Raw genomic sequence first — 14,547 nt, forward strand, 5'->3', positions numbered from 1 at the left:
TAGAGGTTTTGCCACCTTAGGAACTGAGGCAAATCTAAAAGATGCTGCAGTGTGGCCATTTATGCAGTCCTGAAACATTTATTTTTTCCAAAGGCAAGATAGGGCACTGTCAATGCGATGCCAACATCGTTATTACTTCGGACGGAGCAGTCTGTCCCTGCTGCACTGGCCGTGTGGTATGATTGTGGGTCACTGCCAACAGGGTGAAATTCAAACTGACCACTCATTTGAAAGGTTCTCTCTTACAGTTCAAATTCATTGAACCAGGAATGCAATTTTAACTTTCTAATCAATTCAACCTGGTGACCTTTCATCAAGCGAATCACCAGGTTAGAAGGGACACTGCGAGGGCATTGAATGTAATCCATCTGCATGCAGGCAAGACTTCGCATGAATGCACGGAAGAAGGTAGATGTTTAGGGTTTTCATAAAACATCCATTGAAGCAGCCCCTAAAGGTCCCAGTGCTGTGCGTTGTATCACCAGCCAGGATTTCTAAGTAGAACGTACAGTCCTCTCTTGTCTGTTTCTAAGTCCCTTTCTTGTTCTCGACTCATTAGAAGTAAGGGAATCTGCTTCTTGTCACTCCCACGCTTCTTTATATACTTGGGAACTATTATTAATTCATTATTCAGCCTTCTTTTCTAAGGCTAAATAAACTCAGCTCCTTTAGTCTTTCCTCAGAGGGAATATTAGTCAAACCTTTAATCATTTTAGTTGCTGTCTTCTGGACCGACTCCAAATGTTCCACAGCGCATTTTATCTGGGTGAATTGAAATCGAATGCAGGAGGGTAAAAAAAAAAAAATCTCATTAATCTGGACCCTGCCAATTTGAAATTTGTGATAATTCAGACAGGGACTTGCTTAGCTAACCTTTCCTTCATTGACTGTGCAAGTTTAGGCAAACCAAATCAAGAGGATTGGGAGCCATAAAAACATTTTAAATTCTCATGAGTGGTAACCTTTTTTCCAAGTGTATCACTCGTGCACTTCCCCACAGAGCCCCTTGTAGGGCAAGCCTTACCTGGACTTTTCAGCAATTTTCCTTAAGAGCTACACTAAGTGGCAGTGCAAGGCTAGATGGAGCAGTTACTCTGACCAAATATTCTCTGCTATGAGTGTGCTTATTGGGCCAAAGACCTTATATTTTTCAGCCTGATACTCTTCCAAAATTGTAGGCTGTAAATCACCATAATTTCTGTATGTAATCTAAATTACACAATTATATTTCAATTTGGTGTTGAGCTTTTAACCAACTCTTTCATGAATCTCTATGACATATTTTTTTCTGTGTGCAAAGATTGCATTAATCCACATTTGATTTCTAAGTATGTTCACCTTGCAAGTCCAAGTTATTCTTTGTATGAACATCTATTACCTGGTAACTTTGTGCCCAGCCATAACTGTGCTAGATATTATCAAAGAGTAAGACTAGACCCCTATCCTTAAGGCCTCTCAGCCTGGGGATGACTATTATAATGCAGGTATCAATAAGCTTCATCAAGAGAATGGAAGGAAAGCACACAGCGGTCTATGAGAGGACAGATTCATGATAAACGAGCCCTCAGGAGAGGTAACCTTACCTCAAGGGGAGCAGGGCTTTTCCAAATAGATAAGATAAGAGGTTATACAAAATAGGTTAAAGAGGTTATGCAAAATCACAAAAGTCTAGGTTCCTTGTTATATGCTAACAATTTAATTACATTTTGTGATGGCTATTATAGTGACTGGATAATATTGTTATGAAAATTCTAAAAGGGCTGCCTTGCTCCCATTGATGTATATACCTTAATGGTTTTAAGGTTGAAACAGAATCTCTGCTTGATTCTAGAATACATTGAGACACTGGATATCACAGATGAAAGATATAGACCAAAATTTATTTGTTACTGGGTATGATGGGTGGATGGAGGACACAGCTCAGGTGTGCAGAAACTATGGGTTTCCTAAAATTTCAGAATTTAGCCCTCTGTACTAAGTCAGTCTAGAAAACCATAGGCCTCACAAAACAGATGTAGGCCTTTTTCTCTAGGTTTATTTGAAAGAGATCAGATTTCCCTAGAGAGAGTTTGAGATCCCAAGAGAAGCCAGAAGCAGCTAATCCTTATTGGGATGAGCTCTGTATCCCAGATTCACCTATTAGGCAACTTAAAGGGCCTGAGGTGCCAGAAATGTTTCTCTAATGAAGTCATGAGGACTGTGGAATAAACGTTCCAATTGGATTCACAACCTGCCCCATTTTCCATAAATCTGGTTATAAAGGGTCTATAAAACCAACACAAGTCCTGGATCTAATCAAGTGCATTGTCACTCTCTGTTCATTTGAGAATCAGGGGAGAGAGCTTTAGGAATACAGGATCAGGAGCCACATTGGTGAAATTCAGATGCTAATTCTATCCCTTATTAACTAAATGCCCTTGTACAAGAGACTTAACCTCCCTGTGTAAAATGTGGGTAGTAATAATTTCCACTTCATAGGGTTGTTGTAAGGCTTAAATGTATCAACATATGTAACCTGCTTAAATCAGGATTGGCAGTCAGTGGGTGCTAGATAAGTGCTTACTGCCTAATGCCTGAAGGGTAAATAACTTACAGTAGCTTCCAGTCAATTTTTCATCGATTCAAAATTAAGCAACATACACTAATGGCAAGAGATCGAGACTTCTCACAACTTTATATGAATATTGGTCACCTGGGCATTTTGTTCAAAAGCAGTTCCCATTCAATGATGAAACTCTAAGATTTTTTAGTTCTTGAAGTTCCCAATTGATGCCAACATTGCTAATGGGTGTACCATATTTTGTGTAGAATGTGCATAAATTTGAGTAGACCTAAAGAAACAGGCTTAGTACCGCTTTCAGATACAGACATCTGGGTTTGGCCACCATAACGTATTTCTTCATTTGTTTAATCGCTCTCTCAATCATAATCTGTGAAATGCCTATGCCCTACCACTTCTGATTTACAACTTACAGTCTTCTCATTCCTACTCTCGTAATTCTTACCTGAACTCCTTAATTAAAATAGAGCCAGGAAACATCCTTTGGCCAATTCAGAGCTCTGACAAAACTGGGTGCTTAGGGAAAGGTTAAGTCATTAAGGACTTTCTTCTAGCATTAGTTTCCAAACTTTGGCATGCAGTGAAATCACATGGAAGACTTCTTTAATCACAGACTTCAAGACCCCATCCCAAGAGCTTCTGATTCAGTAGAATAATTAATATTTCTAATAAGGATCTAGGCAATGCTAATGCTGCTGGCTTGAGAACTACAAGTTGAGAACCACAGCCAACAAGGTCTGGGTGCCTGTGAAGAGGAACTGACTGAATTCGGACAAGAGTGACAAATAATAGTTGATACCATCGGGTGCAGGGATAGCACAAATGCAATACTCATGTAACCAAAGATTAAGGGTGTATAGAGAAGGATAAATTCTATTTCATAAAAATCCACAGCAGCTAAAACCAGCTCACAGTATCCAAAGCCCTTACCTACTGTCAACCCAGAAAGCTGCTTGAAATGGAGGGAAATGATCATGTGTAAAGGCCAAAGCTGCTCTGTTTGTATTTCAAAACCAAGTACTATTGAGGCTCTGGAAATTTTCAAATATTTTATTGGAAGGTGCCAGGAAGGATCCTAGTTTGGGTATCATTATGTGACAAATTTCAAAATAGTCTCTACCTCCTTGGGGAAGCTTTTTCTAATAGCTTAATGCAGAGGTCAACATTCCCTCCACTGGGTTTTGTAGTATCCATCCATACAACTTAGGTAGTATTTATATCTTTACTATTGGTCTGGTGCACAAAATTCGTGCACATTAAAAGGGAATTAATTAGAGGAAGTATTTTAATATTGCTATTTGCCCTTCCTCTATAATAGAAGTGTCAGAGATGAAAGAAAATTAGTAAAATGTATATGAAAATCTCCCTCCTGTCAGAGTCTCGGACACACTGCGGGACCCAGAGTCAAGTCCTCGCCCACCCACGCGTGCCTCGAAATCGCATGAGACCCAGACCCGGCTGACCCCACCCCCGTCAAGCCCCGCTAGGTGGGGGACGCAGCCTCAGGTCCCCATCAAGCCCCATCGGGCAGGAGACAAAGCCTCCTGCTGATCGTGTGTAACCACCATTTGCATATTAGCCTTTAATTATTAAGATATGAATTACCTATGGACACAGACAATAGGATGGTGAAGGCCTGGAGCAAGGCAGGAACAGAGTGGAGGGGGCAATGGAGGGAAAAAAGGAAACATTGTAATATTCTCAACAATAAAGATTAAAAAAAAAATGGGTGTAGCTGTGTTCCAATAAAACTTTATTTAAAAAGCAGGTGGAGCTGGATTTGGCCTACAGGCTGTAGTTTGCTGACCTATTTTATTTTATTTTATTTTATTTTATTATTTTAAAGAATAGTTTATTGATTTTTAGAGAGAGAGAGCAAGGGAATGGGAGAGAAAGAGAGAGAGAGAGAGAGAGAGAGAGAGAGAGAGAGAGAGAGAGAGAGAGAGATAGGCCCACAACCAGGGCATATGCCCTGACAGGGAATCCAGCAACCTCCTGGTGCAGGGTACGATGCCTAACCAACTCAGTCACACCAGTCAGGGCTGCTGACCCCTTTTAAGTAAGTTTGCATTGCTGCTAGGATATTATCTAAGTCTAAGAACTTTTTTGTTTTGTTTTGTTCATTCTCAGAGTGTTTTTCCTTCAAAAACAGCATCTAATTTTTATTTCACATGTGCCATATATTTTCTTAAGTCTGAATATAGTAATAATAGTTTTGTTTTTAACTTTTCCCCCCTGCATATTGTTTCCTCAAAATTCTGTTTGTTTTTGTTATATTAGAGGTTTTTCTCAAATATTGATGACCCCTGGTTATTTGTTCATGTCTAAGAGATTGAATAGCATAGCGGTTGCCCCTGTGGTGGGGGAGGTGTGGACTGGGGCATGATGAAACTTTCTGTGGAGATGGAAATGTGCTATATCTTGGGTGAGGTATGGGTTGCGCAGGTGTATACAATTATCAAGAGCCATTATACTGATCACTTAAGACCTTTGCATTTTCCTATAATTGCTTAAATAATATTTAAAAAAAAAACACGGTTTATGAAAGCAAGCTGCTGAGTAGCCCTATGCGGGGGAGGGGAGGAATGAGGGCTGGTTGACTCAGGGGCTCAATACAGAGAGTTGGGGTTAGGTTGTTTCGTTGGGAAATCTCTGATGCCAACCTATTTAGGTGTTTTCTTGGTGAGTTGGACTCTGAAAGAGAACTAATACAAACAGGAAAAAAACAAACAATTTGGAGAAAACAGTATGTAGGGAGAAGAAAATGAAAACAAACAGGGAATGAAACAACAGTAACAAAATACTTGTTGTTAATATAGTCAGAGATTGAAGGGAATGAATTCTGGAGTGTCCTGTCTGGAGAGTTTAGCCCTGACTTCACTGTCTGGGAGCCAGAGGGGAGGGGGCCCCAGGTGATGGGATGGGAGGTGGGCTTCCAGCATTCAGGATGGAGCAGTCGAATAAGCCACTGGTGGGTCACAGGGCTGCCCCTCCCAGTTGTCCTGCTGTGTCTTGGGTTCAGAGACCTGTTTTATCCTCTCAAGACAATGAACCTTCTGTCTTTGTTGGGGCGGGGGCGGGGCAGCTGCTGCCCAGCTGTGCTGAGTGGAGAAGGAAATCTGAGAATTAGAGCCCTTTGTAGACCAATCCTCTTGTTTTTGGCCCCAGCTTTGCTCCCACTTCCAGGAGTACTTAGTTCATTAACACGGGTGTCTTTGGGGGTTTTGTGGGGTAACCCCTGGTGCCCCTTCGCTTTTCTCACTCCTGGCTTAAGGTTCACTTCAGGGGCAGTGTCCTCGGGCTGCTAAGGCATAGACCACATTCATCCGCCTTCCAGATTTAAATGTTTGTTGCTGTTGTCCCTTTTCACTTTATTCTTTCTGATTCATACTGTGGTAGGCAGAATAATGGCCACCAAATGTTGCATGCAGTGCCGCCTGCCTCCTCAGGAGCCAGGTGCACTCTGAGGGCGGGATCTTCCCAGAAACAGCTCAGGGAGGGCACCTGAGGGCCGGTGGGACTGACAGAAGTGGGGGTGTGGCATGGAGGTGGTGCCTGCGCTTCTGTGAATGGGGCCAAGTGGAGCCTACAGGGCGAGCTGAAGCAGCGCCTGTGGGCCATTAGGACCGCTCACAGCCACCCCGGCCAAGTGGGGAGTACAGGACACCCTCCACCGGGCCCCACCTCCCCCGCTCCTGTCCCTACTGCCACAAGTCCCCTCCCACCGGAGCCTGCTGCACACAGCCTGGCATTCGGTCGAGCCTCCGGTTGTTGTGGATGTTATGGACACTGGCTCTTTATATATATATATATAAATATATATATATAGATATAGATATAGATATAGATATAGATATAGATATAGATATAGATATAGATATAGATATAGATATATATATATATATAGATTAGGTAGTTGCAAATCTTTACTCTTTAAAATTTATCTGTAACCCCAAAACAAATACTCCTGGTCATGTAGGTACATGTACAGAGTGGTGAGAAATTTGAGTTGCCGAATACACAAGATACTCTGCCTTCTCATTATAGCTCTCACACTCCAAACTGGTACACTTTTCACCATCTGTTTACTTACTTTTCTTACTTTGAGCATTTTTTTTGATGATTTTACTGTTTAAAATGCCCCCCCCCCCCCATTTAGTGCAGTGCTGAAGTGTGCTGTCTGGTGTTTCTAAGTGTGAAAAGGCTGTGATATGACTTATAAGAAAATTATGTGTGTTCAATAAGCTGCAACCAGGCTTGAGGTACAGTGCCATTGGCTAGGAGATCGATATTAAATAATCAACAATATATGTTAAATAAGGTGTCTTTAAGCAGAAACATACATAAAACTAGGTCATGTATTGGTCAGTTAACAAAATGCTTGTGAGAAGAGGCTCAGAGGAACCTAAGCCAGCATTTCCCCAGGAGCAATAGCTCAATATTATCTATTCAGTGTTCACACTGTCTTCATAGAGCATAACTGCTGTGAATAGTGAGAGGCAACTGTGTGTGCAACTAGATAAGTGAATCTTAGTAACATGATTCTTAGAGGAAAGACTACATGGTACACTTTCTATAAAGTTCAAACTTTTCTAAAACTAAATGGTACTTGGTTGAAAGAAGTATTTGACTAAAACAAAGGAATAGAAAATTTCTTGCAGTCATTACCTTGTGGGACAGAGAGAATGGGCTTAGGGAAACGCTAACTGGTAGATGTATAAAGAATTGGGTGATGGGTTCAGGAATGTTAGTTTCCTTAATATCCAGATAAAAGAGGTAAATAAATAAATTGAAAAGGTCATAAATGATGGGCAATAATGTGTCATAAACCAAGGATTATAATGAAATCATTTCTTTGCACTGTCCATGCAAACATATCTGTACTTTTTTCATACCCACAAATCTATGTGGTGAATAAATGAATCAATAGATTTTGCCTCACTTAAGTAAGTGAGACTTTTCTCCCTAACTCCATGTTTTCTTGACGAGATTCCGAGACAGGAATCCTATGAAGAATTGAAGAGCACTGACTGGCCACAGAAAGAAATGATGAGTTTTCAAATCCGAGACCAACAACTGAATTTCTCATTCTATTCCTAACAGTGCAGACAGTTAATGTGTGAACGTGGCACTAACAGAAGGTATTCCGTGAGCATAGCGACAACCCCATTACCCTTGTGGAGTTCCAATGCATCCCTGACCCAGGTAGTCAAACCTCAAAGATGTGAAACAACCATTCTAATGCAGGTAGTGAACACAGATGAGGAACAGTTAGACCTAGTGGAATTTAAAGCTGTCCTTTGGAACTAAAGCCAGTTTAAAACCCAGAATCCAATGGAAGTGGATGATACAGAAGTGCCTATAGTATTGATACAAATACAGAAAAGGTGAATGAATTTAGCTAAGAGGTTACAGCTAGGTTATCATGATGGTTAAGTCTCCATAAACCTTAAGAAAAACAAGGATGATTGAATTTGGGGAAGGGCAAGTAGTATAAGACAACAATATATATATTTCAGAGAGGAAGCAGATGGAGAGATAGAAACATCAATGGTGAGAAATAATAATTGATCAGCTGCCTCATGCACACCCTACACTGGGGATGGAGCCCACAACCCGGGCATGTGCCCTGACTAGGAATCAAACCATGACCTCTTGGTTCATAGGTTGACGCTCAACCACTGAGCCACACTGGGCGGGGGAAGTGTACCCTTCTTAAATGGGAAATAAAGATGTGTCCTCGTTGGAGGTTTGCCTTTGATATATGGACATTGTGTTCCAGCAACCAGTTCCCGTACAGTGGTCGATAATTTAGGGTGATTTGTATAATGCACCTTGCTGAAGCATGCAAATGACACCTCCTCCCCTGGCCCTGCTGCAATGGAGCTGGGCTGGTGGAACTGAAATGAATGCCTGATATTCAAGCAGCATTTAATCACACATTTGGTTTGATTTACTAACGCTATTGTCTTTCCATTTTCTGTTAAGAAATTATTAGCAGGAAGTAACTGGGCCCAAATGCCAGGATATGTTGGATCAATTTAAGAGACAACATAGATCACTGGGATTTCTTTTGTCAAATAGAACCATTAGACTTGCATATTAAAAAAGTATATGTTTCTCTTTCAAGTGTGTAAGTGATGCATTGCTTAACATTATGCAAAAGGCCACCAAGGAGGCAAGAGGAGGGATGTGAATAAATGGCAGGGAATAGACAATAAATATGTTATTGCTTATGCAGCTTATATTCGACCATGTGTATCTTGTTTTGTTGAAGGTAAGTACATTTTTCTCTTTTCCCTAAAAAGGTAGCTTAGCATATTCTCAGAGAGAGAGTTCACTTTCTACTCTTTACACAAACATGCTGTGACTAAAATATATTCTAACTATATCTAGCTATTTATATGGCTACTATTTAAAAAAATGTTTATTTATTGATTTGAGAGAGAAGAAGGGAGAGAGAGGGAGGGAGTGAGAGAGACAGAGAGAGAAAGAAAGAGAGAGAGAGAGATACATTTGTTGTTTCACTTATTCATTAATTCATTAGTTGATTCTTGTATGTGCCCTGACCTAGGATCAAACCCACAACCTTCGTGTATCAGAATAATGCCCTAACCAACTGAGCTACCCGGCCAGGCCTTATATAGCTACTCTTAAGTAAAGGATTTTGATGAACACTCTGCTTAAAAATCAAACTCAAGACTCGTTCTCTTTCCCTTTGTCCTCGTCTGATGCCTTTTCCACCAATGCCTGTTTTTCTGTGTCACATCAGGTCTGTTTCTCGGTGTCCCACTGTCTTTTGCTATACTGCACATGGACAGAACAGCTGAGTAATTATGTCAGTGTGACTGCAATTTTACCTTTGGGGCCCTCTAGCTACATCTGCACACAGGTGACAGAACCAGGAAGGGTGACATTCCTTGCTGTCAGGGATTGGCCATGTGACTCTATCAACGGGCAGGGCAGTACAGCAGGCAGCTGAGTCACACCAGTTAACCTTACAGCTTGGCAGTGTGAGTCTGAGAAAGGCAGGTGAAATGGGACCCTAGGCGCTCTGTCCCCAAAGAGCTTGGCTCCAGACTGTGACTGAACAAATAAGATCTAAAGAGACAGTGTGAATCTGGGAAAGAAGGCTTCTCTGAGCATGCATTCTAGCCCTATGTAATCTTAGACCAGACCTTTAAGCATCTATTTTCTTCTGTTTAAACTGGTGCTTCTGTTCCACCTCTCACATACATATATTGTGAAGATCAGTAGTAATAATAGTAACAATTTCCATCATTTAATGACTTAATGAGTGGCTTTTATATGTATACCTTTAATAAGTAGGAAACAAACAAACAAAGGCACAAAAGCACTGAGGCAGAGGCTGAATGCATTTGGAACAAAAGCAATTTGTACAAAAGCAAGTTGGGCAACAACAACAAATCAATTCAAAATTAAATATTTTCTTCCACTGTTTTTTTCCAGTGTTAGCAATGTGACCACACTACAATGTAGATTCATATGCTTTTATGTGCTTTCAAGTATTTGTCCACGTTACAGATTCTGTTGTTGTTGTTTGCCTGTGTTTTATTGTCTTCACACTTCTAATTTACTTCCAGTGGAGTGTTTTCTTCTCTTTGCTATTTGTAGTCATGAAAAGATGCTCATTGGGTGTGCTTTCGAGTAGTACCCTAATGCTGGACATTTTGTTTGTTCTGATGAATCTCTTGTTATTGTCATTTAGCTTGTTCCAATTTATGTACTTATTCAAAACCTAGGATGCCTACTTTGGTTCAACAAACCAGGACTAGTTAAAATAAGAATGACAAAACATAATACAGACTGCAATGACCCCTGTGCTATTGTACTTGCAGAGATCCTGGGCATCTATATGTGCCAGACATTGAACTTGGCCCTGAGGTGATGGTAGTCACCCTAACAGGCAAGATCCTTGCCTTCAAGGGACTTACAATATAGTAACAAGAGGTAGACTATAAATAAATGAACACTCAAGATCAAGTGTAAATTCCACAAAGGATATCAAGCAACTTGACATGTTAGGGAGTAACTCAGTGTTTAACAATCTAACTGTGGATGGAAGAAGGACAATGTGATCAGATCTTGGGGCAAAGTATTCCAAGGACACTTATAACAGTCTATCATATATGAATTTTTACAAGAAGAAATATGACATAAGATTGGAAAGATTATTTGGGAGACATTCTTTGAGAGCAGTGAGGCAGTGTTATGGTTGAATGGTATACCCCCAAAGATGTTAAAATTCTAACCCCCAGTACGTATGGATGTGACCTTATTTGGAAACAGGATCTTTGCAAACCAACAAGTAACAAGGAGGTCATTAGGGTGGGCTCTTAACCAATATGCCTGTCTGTCTAAAAAGGGGAAGTTTGGAAACAGAGACAGACGCAGAGAGGGAGAACGCCATGTAAGGATGAAGACAGAGATCACGGTGATGCATCTACAAGCCAATGATTGAATGATCTATGAACACCATAGATTGCCTGTAAACCACCACAAGCCAGGGGAGAAGCCTGGGGCAGATTCTCCCTCACAGGTCTCAGGAGGAACCCATCCTATCCACACCACAACCTCAGAAGTCCAGCCTCCAGTACTGAGACAATAAATTTCTCTTGATTAAGCCACACTATTTGTGGTACTTTGTTATGGCAGCCCTAGCAAACTAATATAAGCAGTGACCCCTGAATCCCAAGTGCTGTGATTGGCTTTGTCCTGTACCTCAGTATATGGCAAATGATTAACATTTTGCCCTATTGGGATAATCGTTTTCTTCCCCTCTCTATAAGCATACTATTTTTTTTCTGAACCTCCTGAGAGCAAATTTCACTTACCAAGCCTCTACTCATGAAAGCTTTATAGTATATATTTCCTAGGAACAAAAGCATTATCCTATGTAAACATAGTAAAGTTATTTAAGTCAGGAAGTTAAATATTAATAAACACTTTTATTTACAGCCCATATTCAAATTGTTCCAGTTGGATCTTTCTAGAATATTTTTTCTGAACCAGAGTCAATGAAAAATCATCCATTTAATTTACTTGTCATCTCTTTGGTCTCCTTTAAATCTGTAATTGTTTCTTATCCTTTCATTGTCTTTCATCATATTAACATTTTTGAGGAGTATAGACCAGTGTAGAATATTCCTAAACTTGGAGTGTCTCATACTTTCTAACGATTAGATTAAAGGTTTGAATTTTAAAGCAGAAATGCCATAGATCTAGTTGCATGTCCTTCTCAGAGCATTGCATAATGAGGCACAGAATGTCAATTGATTTGTCCCATTTTGGATAATTTTAACTTTGATTTCTTGGTTAAGGTAATGGCTGTCATTTTTTGGTTAAGGTAATGGCTGTCTGTTTTCCCCCTTAGTTACTACTTTTCCTGTAATTAATAAATAACTCATAGGAGAAACTTTAAAATGTTTTGTGAATATTACATTCCTTATGAAATTTTCACTGGCTACTTTGAGCATCTATAGTCAGTTTCTATGATTCCATTATTATTAATGGTGATTGTAAATGGTGATTATTCTGTTTCATCTATTATCTGACATTTTGCTTTACCTTCTCCCTAAATGTTTGTCTGTTTATTTATTAACTTATTATTAGTGTGGGCTCATGTATTCTTGTTTTGTTAAATAGAGAGCTCATTAATATCATTATGTATTTTAATAATAAAATTGTCTCAGATTTGCCTTCCAGAAGCCACTTAAATCTCTATGTATTTATTTAATGATTGAATGAAGTGACATCTGAACTGGGGCTTTGTTGTAATAATAGGGGTTTGCTGATCAAATGGTAGGAAAGGCAAGTTCAGGAAAATGGAAACACATAAACAAAAATGTAGAAACAGAATTTCATAAGGGTAATGTGGAAAGTAGGTTTAATATTACTATAATACTTATTAAAGTATATGGAGGAGATAAAGAGTAGCTATACAGTAGGTCCTTGGGTTACGTCAGAGATCCGTTCCTACGGCGTGATGGAAAGCGATTTTCGCAGTAAGTCGGAACCCACCTACATAAGCACCTACATCACTCACATGGAGCACATACACAGCAGTAATGAAGTGAAACAGTAAAAAAAAAATTTAAAAGACAGATAACAATAACAACTCCTGACCCTTACTTGTAAATAAAATAATAAAAAACATACAGCACATATGTACATACGTCAAAATGATGGAACTTTTATTTTTTTATAAATAAATGTGAGATGGCAATGTAACCATGAAACGATGTAAGTCAAGTCCTATATAACCTAAGGACTGCCTGTATCAAGAAGGAAGGAAGGAAGGAAGGAAGGAAGGAAGGAAGGAAGGAAGGAAGAGAAGGAAGGGAAGGAAGGGAGAGAGGAAGGGAATAGTGAGTAAGCAAAAACAACCTAAATTATGATCTTATTTTCTACCCCTTCACAAAGGAAGGAGAGGACAGCATTCTGTTTCCAAGGTCATCAGAGGCACTTATTCAGAGGTGCCCAGGGGAAAGAGGATAGGGGAGGGCTTGGGATAGAAGTTGGAAGCAGTTGAATTCTAAAAGTTTGTGAGAAGAGCCCTGGAACAGGAGCGCCCTTGGCTGCAGCTAGGCGGGTTTTCATCGCTGTGGGGATGATAGAGGAAGAAGTAAACCAAGGTAACATTTCCAAGATGGAAAGTCCTTCAGACTCAGCTGTGATTTTACCTAGCACTCCACAGGCTGTGCCAATCTATCATCGCCCCATACAAGTAGCTCAAGAAAGCAACCTACGAGTGCAACACTTAAGAGAATGGTTGAAGAAAACTAAATTTTCATTTAATTCCTATTACAGTGGTAAAACGTCTTAAAGTAGAGAATGAAGAAAATGATCAGAACTTTTCAGATAAACCATCATCATCAACACAAGAAAATTGTTTGGAATTTCAAGATAATTTTAAACACATGGACAGTGAATTTGAAGAAAGTTCATATTTGAAAAATACCATCAAGAATAATGATCAACACAATTTGATGAACAAGAATAGGTCCAGAGAAAAATGGCAGGGGAGGGGAGAGGTTAGAGAGCAACCTAAGGACTTGTATGCATGCATATTAGCATAACCAATGGACACAGACACTGGGGCGGTGGGGGTTTGCCCAGGGTGGGAATGGCTTTGGGGGGGGGGGTGTCAAGAGGGGAAAAAGGAGACATATGTAAAACTTTAGACAAGAAATAAATAAATAAGCAAAAACATTAAAAAAAAAAGAATATCAATGCATGTGGATCTAAATCACTTGACACTGGCTCCTGCAGTGATCTCCAGAATGACTTTGATGAGAATCTGCCCCAAAAAGGATTAAATGAAGAAAAGGCAAAATTGGTGAAACAGATTCAGGAGAAAGAAGACCTTCTTAGGAGGCTAAAACTTGTCAAAATGTGTAGATCAAAGAATGACCTGCTCAGTTACAATTGTTAATGAAGAAGTGGAGAAGCTGCAGCCAACTGTTGCTTCATGAGTTGTAGTCAGCTATGTCTGAGGAGAACAAGAAACTCAGCCTTACTCAGTTGATAGACCACTATGGGTTAGATGATAATTACTACACTACAACAGAAATGAAGAAGAATTTATAGGTGTTTAATTCATAATTTTTTTCTCCAGAATATCTTTGAGAATGACAACTTAAAAAATACTTATACATTTTAAAGGGAAGATATAAACCATTAGGGCTTAAAGTAAGGTATCTTGATGAACATCAATTTAGGGTACTCTGTTAGATAAATATATAAGTTCTAAAATGAAAATTTAGTATTTTAGATAATCTACCAAGGAAAATTTGACATTTAAAGATATGTGAAAAAAATTTAAATAACATTTAAAAAAATAATTTGGGCAGTTTTGGAAGTCAGTTATAATACATTGTTTTGTTTATTATAAAAAGATGATTTATTTTAAATGTTAAAAAATAGTTTACTCTGGTGAATGACTAAACCTAAACTGGTCTGAAATG

At 39.5% G+C, this 14,547-nt stretch overlaps 1 pseudogene; it reads left to right on the plus strand.

Moving 5' to 3' along the window:
- Positions 1-13,229: 13,229 nt before the first annotated feature.
- On the plus strand, positions 13,230-14,178 carry LOC103284877 (swi5-dependent recombination DNA repair protein 1 homolog; annotated as a pseudogene).
- Positions 14,179-14,547: the final 369 nt, after the last annotated feature.

The sequence above is a fragment of the Eptesicus fuscus genome, chromosome 2 (genome assembly GCF_027574615.1).
Source record: "Eptesicus fuscus isolate TK198812 chromosome 2, DD_ASM_mEF_20220401, whole genome shotgun sequence".
In the NCBI taxonomy this organism is placed as follows: domain Eukaryota; kingdom Metazoa; phylum Chordata; class Mammalia; order Chiroptera; family Vespertilionidae; genus Eptesicus; species Eptesicus fuscus.